This window comes from Thamnophis elegans, chromosome 5 (genome assembly GCF_009769535.1).
Source record: "Thamnophis elegans isolate rThaEle1 chromosome 5, rThaEle1.pri, whole genome shotgun sequence".
Taxonomy (NCBI): Eukaryota; Metazoa; Chordata; class Lepidosauria; order Squamata; family Colubridae; genus Thamnophis; species Thamnophis elegans.
Window position 1 is genome coordinate 86,530,236 of NC_045545.1, and position 14,666 is coordinate 86,544,901.

A 14,666-nucleotide genomic window follows, 5' to 3' on the forward strand; every position below is an offset into this window, starting at 1 on the left:
CCTAGAGTCGGGAACAACTAGCACATATGTGCAAGGGGAACCTTTACCTTTAACCAAAACAGATGCAAAGTAGTTTTTTGGAAAGAAGCTGAAAATCCCAGAATTAAAAACATCTGCCCTCTACTCAATCTGATTGAGGGAGGCTCTCCACAAAAGAAGATTCTTAGCATAGGTGTGAAAGCGATGACTATGAAATGGTTAAATATATCTGAACTGAGCAATGTGTACTCAGAGAAAGACTGGTGCCGTTACATCTCTGAGACAATAAGATAATGCCACATGCTTTACTTATTTGTCATTGGATCAGCAGCCAAGTGGTTCAAGCTCCAGTTTAGCTTGATCTTGCAATTTCTCCCTTTGGAAAAGTATCAAAGGCTTTAATGAAACAGTGAAGAAGTCCAGGCATGTTCTGTGCTAGATGCACATTTGAAGTTCTCATCTCAGGTGTTCTTCTACCTCAATCATCCTGCAGGGCTCCCACATTCTGCCCCACCTTTTCATGCCATGCTAGGTTAGACTTCCAAACCATCTGGAGAAGAAAAAGAAAAGGCAGGATCAGGTGGTTTACTCTTTAGAAAAGTGCCCAGGATATTATTGAGGTCCTGCCTTACCAGCCATTCAGAGACCAAATCATCAGTGTCCACCTTCTTTCCACTTGGAGTTGCCAATGAAGTAATCTGCATCTCCTTGCCCTATGGACAATTCCTAGAAATAGCCTAAGTGGAAAGAAGGACTAGTTGTTCACATATAATTGGATGAGTCAACCTACATTTTTCAAATGCAAATTAAATCTTTACAACTAATTGGATATCTCCCATTAAGTCAATTAGCAAGCCTCTTATGTATTTTATTGTTGAGATTCTTTCTCCATTGCACTTACTTGGCTGTTTCTCGAAGGGAGCCACTCAATAACTGAAACAGATGCTATCTTGAGATCAATTTCAGCTCAAGGCTAGGGTGTGTGGGCATGGTTAGTACTCATCACACCTTTAACATCTATAACGAATGATTCCCGGGATGATTTTGGAAAATAATTAACTCTCTTGCACTGAAATCAAAGGGTATTTATTTTTTTTATTTTTTTTAATAATTTTTTTATTTTACCAATTTCATATATACATTCACAATTATATGATCTCATAACTGTTATTAATAATATATATTTATAACAATTTTCTCCTACAGTTAACAATATACTTGAAGATTGCTTTCTTAACATCCCATAGATTCATCTTATCTTACAACGGTCCTACTTCTTCCCTCCCTCCCTCTTTCCTTCCCTCATTTCTTCTCTCCTACTCCCCTTCCTTCCCTCCTTCCTTCCCTCCCTCCTTCCCCTTCCCTCCTTCTCTCCTTCCCTCCTTCCTTCCCTCCTTCCTTCCTTCCTTCCTTCCCTCCTTTCTTTTCTCCTTCTCTCCTTCCTTTCCCCCTTCCTTCTCTCCTACATTCCCTCCTTCCTTCCCTCCTTTCTTCTCTCCTTCTCTCCTTCCTTCCCTCCTTCCTTCCCTCCTTACTTCCCTCCCTCCTTCCCTCCCTCCTTCCTACCCCCTTTCTTCTCTTTCTTCTCTCCTTCCTTCCTTCCTCCTCTCCTAAATCAAAGGGTATTTAAATGCGTCTCTGAGACTAGAAAATTGTTCCACTTTTAGGTTTTTTTTGTTTTTAATATAGGTTCTTAAATAACCCAACCTTGCTTTCTTTCACAAATATGTCAGCTATTTGTCCAATCCAGTTTCTGAAGGAAATGTCAAATGGGCTTGAAGAAGTATTGTATGTCTAAGAAGGGCAGTTTTCACCAAACTGTGGGTTGTTTTGAAAAGTAAAATAGGAACGTTACACTTCTCAGAGGTTTGTTACACCTTCATCTTCCCTTCTCTGTCCCGTCCATCTTTTCTAATGGATTTGGTTTCTAGTTTCCTAATCATCTTTCTCATCTTCTTAGGACCGATTCCAGCTTGTCTCTAGTCTATTCTTGTCCTTGAATCTGGAATAGCACACTTCCCAAAGACTTGCATAATCTAAGAAACATAGAGCTGGAAAGGACCTTGGAGATCTTCTAGTCCTACCCCCTAAAATCCCCCAGTGGTGGAGCCCCCACAACTTCTGGAGGCAAGCTGTTCCACTGATTAATTGTTCTAACTCTCAGGAAATTTCTCCTTAGTTCTAAGTTGCTTCTCTCTTCAATTAACAACCTGGCTGTTCCGACAGGCCTGGGGCTAAAGAGTTTTTGCCCCCCTTCTCGAATGGTATGGTTGTTGTGTGTTTTTAAATTTTGTATTGTTATGTCTCGTCTTTTTTATCCCCCTGTCTGTACCTCCTTCCCTGATTGAATTGTGAGCCGCCCTGAGTCCCCTTCGGGGAAAAGGGCGGCATATAAATGTAATCAATCAATCAATCAATCAATTAGTTTTCACCCATTGCTTCTTGTCCTTCAGGTGCTTTGACTCACTCTTCTTGGATATTAGAAACATTCTTCATTTGTTTTAGCCTTCAGTCTTTCTTGCTTTTCTCTGCACTCTTTCTAGAGTCTTGACATCCTTTTTATATTGTAGTGACCAAAACTGGATACAATATTCCAAGTGTGGTCTTACAAACGCATTACAAAATGGTACTGACACTTCACATGATCTTGATTCAATATCTCTGTTATTACAGCCTAGGATTGTGTTGGTTTTTTGGCAGCTGCATCACACTGCTAGGCTTATATTTAAGTGATTGTCCACTAAGACTCCAAAATCTGTCATACACTTACTACTATTGAGCCAGGTACAATTTATTCTATACCTATACATTTGCTTTTTCTTGCCCAAATGTAGAACCTTGTTGTGGCCCAGCAGGAGCCGTTGGAGCTGCCACCAGACTCCGACAGCGAGGGGCCCTATGAGTCGGCCGTGGAGGATGTGGAGGACCCTGGACAGGGTTCCGACTCCGAGCAAGGCGCAGAGTGACTAGTTGGCCACCAGGTGGCGCCTGAACCTTGGATCAGTGGGGAGGAGACAAGAGAGAGTGATCCAGAAACCAACTGTGAGTTGTTCCGGGATGCACGCCGTCGAAGGGCTACTCGGTGTCAAGGACAACTACGCAATTACAGGAGATAATTATGTTCAGCTGATGGTCATTAAGCTCCTCTCCAGACTATAAAAGAGACTGCTTGTGCCACGCCCTTCTTGCAGAAGTCAATGTTTGGGACTAAAGAGAAACGAACTTTGCAGGCTGGATGGCTGCCAGAGTTTGTTTGCATTGCTGCCAAGGTTTCTCGGACATGCTACCAAAGTCCTTATCGGTTTGTTTATTTGGCTTTCAGCCACTGAGAGTCTGGACTTGCTAATTAAAGGACATTCCATTTTACGCTTGTCTTGGCTTTTGTTACTGAACGGAGGAGGGGGTCAGAACAGAACCTTATATTTCTTACCATTGAATTTCATTTTGTTAGATAGGGTCCAATGTTGCATTCTGTTGAGGTCTTTCTGTAACTTGAGCCTATCTTCTGGGGTGTGTATGGAGATTATCAGTCATCCAGGTCATGGTTGTCCCTAAGGTGTTTTTTCAAGAGGCAACTGGACTTTTTGGTTTTTCTTTGAAAAGTTTCTTGGATGAGAGGCAAAACATCTTCAAAGAAAAACCAGAAAGTCCAGTTGCCTCTTGAAAAAGCACCTTTGGGATATCTTCTGGAGTATTGGCTATTCCTGCCAGCTTGGTTTTGTCTGCAGATCTGATGAGTCTTGGAATTGGTTTATCTTTAATATGCCAGGGACTAATATTTTCAGAAGGAGTGGATAATAAAGTGATTTATGGTGAGTGGTTGAATTGCTCTGAATGGAATGATTGAGTTGACCTTTTTGCTCTTATTTCTAGAGTGGTCAGGACTTCCACAAATATAGTTATCACGCTAAAGGTTTTGAGGCAAAGCCACATGGCCTGAATAAGAGATTCCGGTAACTTCATGAACATTTCTGTGAAATTTTACTTGCTTGTTTGCTTTATTGATAATTTCTACTATTTCTACTATTTGAACAGATGCCAATACTACAACAGTAAATTATTTAAAAAAATGATAAGAAGGGGGCAGGAACCCTTAACTACCTCACTCAATGTCAACTATTTACTATTGATGGACATGCTGAAAGAACCACCAAATCCTACACAGAGGGAACATGTCATAACAACATATTCAAAGGCTTTTGAGGAATAACCATATCTTTCTTGGCATTCTTGGCAACAAAATAGAACTGGGTTGCCATTGCTTTCTTGCTGTCTTTGGTTTTGAAGTTGCTTGGACCTTGGTCCAGGCAAGAGCATTGATGAGCTTCTATCCAATATAAGAGTGTTTGTACCCTGGAACAAGGGACGTGGTGGCTCAGTGGCTAAGACACTGAGCTTGTTGATTAGAAAGGTTGGCAGTTCTGTGGTTCGAATCCCTAGTGCTGTGTAACAGAGTGAGCTCCTGTTACTTGTCCCAACCTCTGCCAACCTAGCAGTTTGAAAACATGTAAAAATGCAAGTAGAAAAATAGAAACCGTCTTTGGTGGGAAGGGAACTGTGTTCTGTGCGCCTTCAGCATTTAGTCATGCCGTCCACATGATCGCGGACACGTCTTTGGACAGCGCTGACTCTTTGGCTTTGAAATGGAGATGAGCACCGCCCCCTAGAGTCAGGAACAACTAGCACATATGTGCGAGGGGAACCTTTACCTTTACCCTGGAATAACTCCATTGAAGGAATGAATTTTATTAGTTTGTTGAAATATAAAATACAAATAAAAACGAAAATAATGGAGAAGAAGGGGAGAAAAGGAGAAGAGGAAAAAGTGTGGCATAAAGGGAGAAAGAAAGAAAAAGAAAAGCATTGACTTCCGACTCTTTAGCACGATAGAAATTGGTAATAACACACGCCAACCTTTTTACTTTTACATACTAGCCATTTCTATAACAACAAACCTATCCAACCAGCAAAACCCACAATCAAAGTTTCACTTTTTTTTCACCTCAAGCACAAAGTCCAGAAGTGGTTTCCATGTAGAAGCAAAAGTAGTTCTATTTTTTTCTTTAAAGCAGTCGATTTAGCCATCGCTGCTAATTCCACCCGCTTTTGCAGCCAATCATCCATTGTGGGAATTAAAGCGTCTTTCCATTTTTATGCATAGAGCATTCTGACTGCTGTCAACATATGTAACATTGAGCAGCTGCTTTTAGAGGTGTGATTGAACAGCAGAAAGAGGTTAGCAGAGATTCTCCCACCTGGTGACACCCCCCCCACCGCATGAGCATTGCTGAGAATTTTGAGATTTGATGCGAGAAGCTAGCTGAAGTTTTTCGTAACACTTCTATCTTCTAATTCTCCTTCATGACATTTCCACAGGGGGAACTCAAATACGACAAAGCATTACCGATCCTGCTTTCTTTTCAGTCCTTAGAAGGCTGTGGCTTTATTCTGTTGGAAGAAATGTCCTTCTGGGTTCAGTTCCAAGTGGGGGAAAAGACACTGGAAACATGGAGGCTGCTTGGAAAGATGGTTTAATGGTGGACAGGACCACATGGCTTGAGCTCATGAACAGAAAAGGGGGAATCACATGCTTCCAGATGTTGGATGAAGAAGAAAAAGAGACAGAGATGCTGAAAGTTCCTGGTTTTATGCCCTTTCTGGCCTTTGATCTTGATCTTGTATTCTGATTGGTTGTCAGACTCCCATGGGGCCATGCAGGGGCAACTCTCTAGGCTGTGAGTCCAAGTTTGGTTGAGCATTGCTTCTTCCCAGGTGCCCTGTGGTAAGATGGGTAAAGGCCAAAGACTATCATGCCATCACCCTGGAGCTGAAGGGGGGAAAGATCTTTGTTATGTAGAATAGACTGGCCCAGGCTTGGCTCATTGATAAAGCTGGAGGCTATTAACAGTGAGCCTGCTTCCTGACTAAAAATATATTTCTCCATTTCTGATTCGGGGAAATATAATATTCTGCCTTTTCAATATTTCCCAGAATTTTTTTATTTTTCTAGGAGAGGGGTGGGTTTTAATTTCCTACTATTCAAATTGTTGAATCCAGTAGAAAATTTTTAGATTCCTCACCTCCACCCCATTTTAAGAGAAAAGATGCCAAGCAATTTTGGGGCATTCGAAAGTTTACTTCCTAACTTCAGAAAAGTTTGAAAAAAGTAAAAACCCTAAGTGCAGATACACATCTGTATGTTTTCCATATGATCTCAGCACAGTGACCAACCTCGAGAAAAATTAGGATGAAGGAAAAAGAATGCATGTTGAACAGGTTTTGTGGCAGTTCACGAAACTGAATTGGGATCCCGACAAGAAGAAAAAGCAGGCATTTACCTGTAGTTAACGTTACTCATTATCCTTTATTAAGTAAGCAATATTTGCAGCTTCACTCCCATTATAGGGTGGAACTACATTCCTGAAAGTGTGAAAGCAACATTTCCCCCCAGAGAATAAACACATTTGGCATATGCAAGTTGCCAAGTGAAAACTAAATCTTGGCTGTGAAATTACAAGGCCTGTCATCAATAAAATATATTGCTCTCAGGTTCAGGCAATTAATTATCTCCCACCCTCTTATAGCCCTGAGTGATTTTACTGTGTTACGAGCTTTTCCCACTTCTTTTTCATCTGTATGAGTTATACAATAGATTGCTTTTCCACCAGCTTCAGGGCTACTGATGATTTGCAAATTCCTATCGGCATCTCAGAATCGGTATTTTGAACATAGCGTTTGTGTGAGAATGTAATCAGGTTGCAAAGATCAAAACAGCAGGCCAGGGTCCATCATGAGTTCCAGATGGATCGCAACAGATTTGAACCCTGGGTCCTACCTGTCCTATCTGTCAAAATGACATTCAAGAGAGAGAAAACTAAGGTTGTACATTTAGGCAAGAAAACCCAAATGTAAGATACAGGTTAGGTGAAACTTGGCTCAATAGCAGGAACCGTGAGTGGAAAGTTTCTTCATCTGCACCTTCAGATGAGTGTAAGATCAGGTTAGGGACAGATCCTCATGGAGAAAATCTGTAGTTGCTAGAGGTCCAAAATGACTTGACTACATACATAACATAGCTACATACATTACATAACTAATGACACAATCAATTGACTATACACTTCAGAAGTAAATCCTTCCATAGAGCTTTGGGATTATATTAAAAGCAACACACAGAAAAGGCTGAAAAGAATATATAAGTTACTAGCTGGAATCCGTGTTTCACGATGAAACCATGTGATCAGGCTATGCAGGAGAAATTTGGTTCACAATCCTTTGGCTCAGTGGTGGCCGGTGATTGAAACACATAAAGGAATATTGCTCCCGCTGCCTTTAGTCCAGAAGCAGTTCCATAGGTGGAAGGCGTAGACATTTTGGTGAGGTACCAACATTTAGTATTGTAAGAAGCCCCAGACCGCTCCTGAGTGAAGGAGTGAAATGCCTGCCAGTTTGAACTGAGGTAACGGAATATGAGGCAACTGGCAGTTGGAACAGAGTTCTTTTCAGGTGGGGAGGGGGAGTAGAACTCCTTAGCATCAGAGCGCATTAATGACTGTATAAGAATTACTAATGATCTGATGGTCATTTCGAAAAATCCTTTCTTAGCGAGCACCTAGGAGCCAAGAGGAACATACGTGCTAAATTTCAAATTTGTAGGCTTAGCTTGTTGAATTGCTCTCAAATGGCTCTGCAAGTTTCATTCTGTATTAACATGGACATTAGCCTGGAATGTCCTCGTCCCTGCACCCAGTACAAAGATATTTTTAATAACGTGGAAAGCAGGTATATCAATGCATTGCTTCTATTCTTATGGAAGAATAGAGTACCATCTCTCATTCATCACCTGCCCTCCAGGAAATATAGTACAATGGACAATTTGGTCTAATAGTTAAGGTGTTAGCTTAGAAACCAGGAGACTGTGAGTTCCAGTCCCACTTTAGGCATGAAATCTGGCTGGATAATCTTGGCCTGGGGCCCTCTCTCTCTTAGTCCAACTCACCTCCCAGGGTCATTATTGTGGGGAAAATAAGCGGAGGAAAGAGTATTAGGTGTGTTTTCTGTCTTGAGTTATTTATAAAAATAGTAAAGGCATGATATAAATCAGTGGTAGTCAACCTGGTCCCTACCGTCCACTAGTGGGCGTTCCAGATTTCATGGTGGGTGGTGGGGGTTTGCTGTAACTGTGCTTTGTAAATTTTATAAAGTAAAGTTACTTCCCTACTTTATAAATCACCATTACTCTGGAACCGGTGGGCGGTCAGAAAAGTTTACTACTAACAGATATAAAAGTGGGCGGTAGGTATAAAAAGGTTGACGACCCCTGATATAAATAAATAACCCTTACCCACTTATTTTGGGAGAAAGACCCAAGCACAGAGCACACCTTTCTGATCCTTGGTGGTATAATTTGGAAAAACAATCATCTGATCTTTGAAAGAGTGGAGGTTCTCTGTGGTAACCATACAACAACCTCGTTTCCATTAAACCATTTTTCTGTATTCACACAATGCAGTGATTCATAAGCCATGAGCTGAGTCCACATAACACACACTAACCTGCAAAACAATAGCAACTGTTCTGTTTAGCATGTTGTGTGAATATAATCTGGTTAAATGTGTGATGCAAATACTGATTTAATGTGAGGATGGGCACACTGAAATATAATGTTTTTTCTTAAACACTGAAGCTAAAAATATCACTGTATTCAATGGAGCATTAATGATGCTTCTTATTCAAGAACAATTGTGCAAGTAAATCAGACACTAGTGAGTTTTTCCCACACGAACTCCGAAGAGCATATTGAAAAAATGTTTACAATTTAAGAATCCCTCTCAGGGGTGGGTTTTTTTTTTATAGTCTCTGAAAAATAACCTCACCTCCGAAATAAAAGAATAGATATATAATTCAACCTGAAACTCTGACTGGATGGAAATAAAGCTTTCATTTATTGCATATTAAAGATGCTTATTATTTCCCAATCAAAACCATAAATTACATAAATTAAGCAGCATGAGAAAACAATAAAAGAAGCTTATCTATGCATCAGTTTGCACCTGTTTGCTATAAAGAGCAGACACATATTTTAAAAAGATGTTTGAAGTTGAATGGAGATATGGTGCCTATTAAAGAAGCATGCAGGTGTTCACATAACTCATAAGACAGACAGAGAGAGAGAGAGAGAGAGAGAGAGAGAGGGGGGAAAAAAGAAAGAATTCAGATTAAAACCTGCAGAGAGATAATCAGTCAACCTCTGCTTCGAGCTATTGATTCTACTTTCAAACTACTTTTCCTATTTTCCTACTAGGAAATGTCTAACCTTCAAGATAGTTCAGTGTAAGAAGTTAGCACCCACCCCTCTCCTAGAAAAATGAGATATTTTAGGAAATATTAAAAGGGCAGAATAGTTCCCCTAAAAGGGAGGCAGAAACTCAACCCCTCCACATTTGTCAATGGGCCATTAAGGCTTGGGCCAGTCTATTCTACATAACAAAGATCTACTCCTTCAGGCAGAGCCATAGAGGAATTGCCCAAAGCCTTTTTATTACATCATCACTCAGCAAGAGTCAACCAAGCCTGGGACCCAAAGACAGCCTACAAAGTTACCCCTGCATGTCCCCATGGGAGTCTGACAATCTATCAGAATACAAGCTCAAATTCAAAGCCCAACAGAGGATATAAATCTATCTCTATCTCTCACCCATGTGGCTTTTTGCCTAGGACCTCTAACCATATGGTCCTGTCCACCATTAAAACCATCCTTTCATGAATGCAGTGTCTTTTTCTCCACTTGGAACTGAACCCAGATAGACATTTCTTCCAACATTATACCAGGAATCCAAAAGTAGGTCACTACTACTTTTATTGTAAAGCTATAGTTACAGAATCTTGCAAGTCTGAATGTACTCCTCCCCCTTCCTCCCCTTTCTGGGACCTGGGGGGTGGTGGTCTTGTCTGAGATGCTTTCTCACGTTACAGTCCTGTCCCAGACTCAGGTTTCTTTTTATCTGAACATGGCCTTGGTAGTGCCTCTTCTTCTAGTCCTCAAGATCATTCGCTCTACATAAAATGGTTGAGGTTTTTACACGTTCATTATATCTATCTTGCTGCACCTTGCGTCTAGTCTGCTGATTATCCTTATTTCCTAGAACCTGTTCTAATTTGCCTGAATTCTTCTTAAATTGGGATGGTCAGGACAGGACACCATAGGACCTTGAGGTGAATTTTGACAAAATGCAATAAATAGGTGGAATTATGATGTTTCATCACCTGGAAACTATACCTTTATTGGAGACCTGCTAAAATTGCATATTTTGCGTCTCTTTCCTCAGTGAAGATTTCTGGATTTGCTCTCTTATTAAATCTCACACTCTATTTTTAGCAGATTTTTTTTCATAACCTAGCAAAATAGTTTTGCAGATTCTTTATTTCTTCTGGGGGTATTAACTATCCCAGTTTTCTCAACTGCACACAGCTGGTAATCTGCATCTTTTTAGTGGATCATTGAAGCACTTGAAAGTTTATCTGTGTCCTCAAAGTCATTTAAGTGGTTCCTGTCATCTGCAATTTTTCCCCCTCTGGAAATCCACCCCTAATCTCACAGGTGGGGAATGGAAGGATTTCTTTTCCTTGAAGACAGCTGGTCATTTGCATTCTTTTAGAGAGTAGTTGAGACCACTTGGAGATTTATCGGTGTCCTGAGGGTCACTTGAATGGTGCAAATGGGTGTGGAGCCTTCTAAACTGCAGGATGTTTTCTGACCTGAGTCCAGTGGTGGGTTCCTACTGGTTCACACTGGTTCAGCCAAACTGGTAGTGGTTTGGCGGACTGTGTTCCTGGAACTGGCAGCGACCCAGGCCTGCCATAACTGGTTTTCCTGGTGATGCTGTAGGCTCCGCCATCTTGGTTTTTGCTTCTGCGCATGTGCAGAACAATATTTATTGTACTGCACATATGTGTGCAATGCACGTCAAGCACACGTGGTGCACCCACAAGCAAACCAGCAGTAGCAGCTGCCAGAACCCACCCCTGCCTGAGTCCCTTCCCTGTTGAAGACAAATGCAGGCTGTTGGGGTTGAGTTCTGTGCTGTCTGCATCTCATACTGAAGTGCAAATGGTTCCTGTAGCTGCAATTTTTCTGGAAATCCATTCATACTCCCACACCACTCTAAGGATGTTCATCCCAAAATGCATAGCTAAAGGTCTATGGAGATTCTCAGATTTCTCCTCCTCCTCCTCCTCCTCCTCCTCCTCCTCCTCCTCCTCCTCCTCCTCCTCCTCCTCCTCCTCCTCCCCCCTCCTCTTCTTCTTCTTCTTCTCCTCCTTTTCCTCCTCCTCTTCTTCTCCTTCTCCTCCACATCCTCCTCTCCTCCTCCCTTCTTCTCCTCCTTCTCCTCCTCCTCCCCCTCTTCCTCCTCCTCTTCTTCCTCCTCCTCTTCTTCTCCTTCTTCTCCTTCTCTTCTGCCTCTTCCTCCTCCTCCTCCTCCTCCTCCTCTCCTCCTTCTCCTCCTCCTCCTCTTCTTTCTCCTCCTCCTCCTTCTAAAATGAGAATGGATGAGAAGCAAAATGTCTTCAAAGAAAAAATAAGAAAGTCCAGTTGCCTCCTGAAAAAGCACATTTGGGACAGCCATGACCTGGATGACTGAGAATCTCCATCAACACTCTGAAAGATTAATGCAATCATCTTTTGCAAGTTCTTTTAAAAAATACTGAAATCTTATAAGATCTCATGACCTTGTGAGACTTTGATTATATTTCTTTCAGGAGCCCAGACAATCTTACAAAATTTGATGGTGATGATGTGATCTAGACGTCTGCAAACACCTTGTGTAATGTGTATATATATAACAAATCAATATTTAACAAAGGTTATAGCTTAGGCATGTTATTAATATTATAATGGATATTTATACCTAGGCAGGTATATAATTATTACATTCCCTCCACCTGTCTTGAAAGGTTTGAGACAGGAATAGACTTGCGAGGAGGGAAGAAAGAGGGACATAGTTTAAATATCTGTAGGTGCACTTTGTTTACTAATGGCAGGATTAGGATGTTGGTTTCTATCCCTATCAGGATCAGGGAGATACATTCTATTCTATTTGCTCCTTTTTTCATTTAATTTGATGAATGAGACTTCCTTTAGACATTCTTTCAAAAGAGAGGAGAAATCTGGAGAAAGTTTCATGCAGTGGAGTATGGCTGATTTTGCACTTAGGTAAGATCAAAGAACGGGTGGGATTCAAAACTGTTAGCAACTGGTTCTCAGCCCAGCTGCTGTGCGGGCGTGACCATGGTGGGTGTGGCCTACTTGGCCTCCTGCACCACAGAGTGTGCGTTTTCACCCTCCTTGGAAGCTTCCTCTCTGGAAGCTTTCCTTAACAACCGGTTTGCCCAAACCTGTGCAAACCGGCTGAATCTCACATCTGCCAAAGAACTTATATGAAACCTGGGTTTTATCTAGAGCAGCAGAGTACAACCTTGGCCTTTTTAAGACAGCTGGTTGGGGAATTTTGGGAGTTGAAGTTCACAAGTCTTAAAATTACCATCTCTCCAGCAGTCCTCAAGCTCCCTGGCTTAGATATCTATTAAAACACAAAAGAAGGGCATTCATGGGACACTCTTCCGTCCAATAACATCTGCAGCAAATTATGATGATGTCAAACGGAAATGTCCATAGGAGGGGGTGCAGTCATAGTTTCGATAGCTATTTGTCTTGGCTGGTCTGAGACTACCTGCCCTGGGCAATGAGTTGGAGTAGTACAACGATTCTCAACCTTGGTCATTCTTTTTTTTAAAAAAAAAATACAAATAATACAAACATAGCAAATATAAAAAAGAAAGAGAAAAGGAAAAGGAAAAGAAACAAATATGAGTCCCTTCGGGGAATAGGGAGGCTTACAAATCGAATAAATACCAAATACCAATTATAGTGCACCCCCATCCCCTAGAGACCTTTTATTTTTACCCTTATATTTCTTTGTCTATAACAACTAAAAGATATACAATATATTCCAATTGTGCTCTTATCCCCTCCAAAAAAACATATATTCTTGAGTTGGTTTATTCCCTTTGCCTTCCACCAACACTGATTTTATAAAATCCCCCCATATTTCAACTTTGGTCATTTTAAGAGGTATGGACTTCAACTCCCACATCCTAGAGTTGCCAACATTGAGAAACATTGGGCTGGAAGACCTCTAAGATCTATTCCCATTTTATAAGAAGCCAAGATGTCTTCAAATAGGTAATCATGGCTATTCAAAATCATTTTGAATTTCTTGACTTCGCCCAGGTGAACATTCCAGTAAAATAATGACATGCATGAGATGGGGTCATAATACAAATTTATTTACTTATTCATACAATTGCTACAGCTGCCCATCTCAAGCACGTGATTCCATATGGTCTTGCATCCGTAGATTTGATACAAGCAGGAAAGTTGAAGAATTTGCCTGAATACAGCCATGCCCTTTTCACCATCTGCCCTCTCTCTTCCATTTGAGACCAAATGCAAGCCAGTAGTTTGGACACAAGGATGGGTACGGCATTAAAGAACTGTAAATAATCAAGGAGAGAAGCAACCTAGAACTAAGGAGAAATTTCCTGACAGTGAGAACAATTAACCAGTGGAACAACTTGCCTCCAGAAGTTGTGAATGCTCCAACACTGGAAGTTTCTAAGATGTTGGATAACCATTTGTCTGAAGTGGCGTAAGGTTTCCTGCCTGAGCAGGGGGTTGGACTAGAAGACCTCCAAGGGCCCTTCCAACTCTGTTATTCTATGATGAAAAACCCGAGCTAAAATAAAATATGTTTATTTTCAGTACCAGAATTCATTCAGTGATAGAAATCAGTGCTTTTCTATCACTTTTTCTAATTCTTCCAGCTTTCCTTCATTCTTTTTTATCACAAATGAATACACTTCCAAATAAAGCAATGTTCTATTTGCTTCCCAAGAATGCCCACTGTATAAGATGTGTGGAGGCCAGGTGGTATTCCTGGATGTAGCTGGTGCATAACCTTCATGGGGAGTTTTCTGTGAGGTGTGAAATCCAGAAGGTCAACTGCTAGGTCTGTGTTGGCTAATCTTTTTGTCATCGCGTGCTGAAAGCGCATACAGTCCTGCACCCATAATGCAATGCACGCCCAACCCCCCCACATCCATGTGCATATGTGAGTGACCCCCGTGTTCCCCCCATGCGCATGTGACCCCCCCTGTGTCCCATTTTGGACCTAGTAAGCCTCCCTGCAGTCTCATGGGAGCAAAAAAGGCCGCGGAAGGTGGCCCCCCTGCCTCCCGTGCATGCATGCATGACCCCCACAATCCCTGCACATGCACCCATGACTCCCCCACAGCCTGTGCATGCGTGCATGACAAAAAACCAGCTGGTTGGCAGGAGACATGCACATGTGCACAGTGGAGCTCAGGTGGGGCAACCGTTTGTGTGCCCCCTAGAGAGGGCTCTGCATGCCACCTGTAGCAGGTGTGCCATAGGTTCGCCATCCCGGTGCTAGCTCATTGCCTTGTTTGAAGTTCTGTATTTCATCTCAAGGAGTTAAGACTGCATGGAAGTCATCAGTCCGTTATGGAGTTATGGTTAAACAATAGAATTGGATTGTAAATATTGGCACAAGTCTTCAAATGATTCTTTGTTAGCAAGTACAATACAATAGCAGAAGGGACTTTGG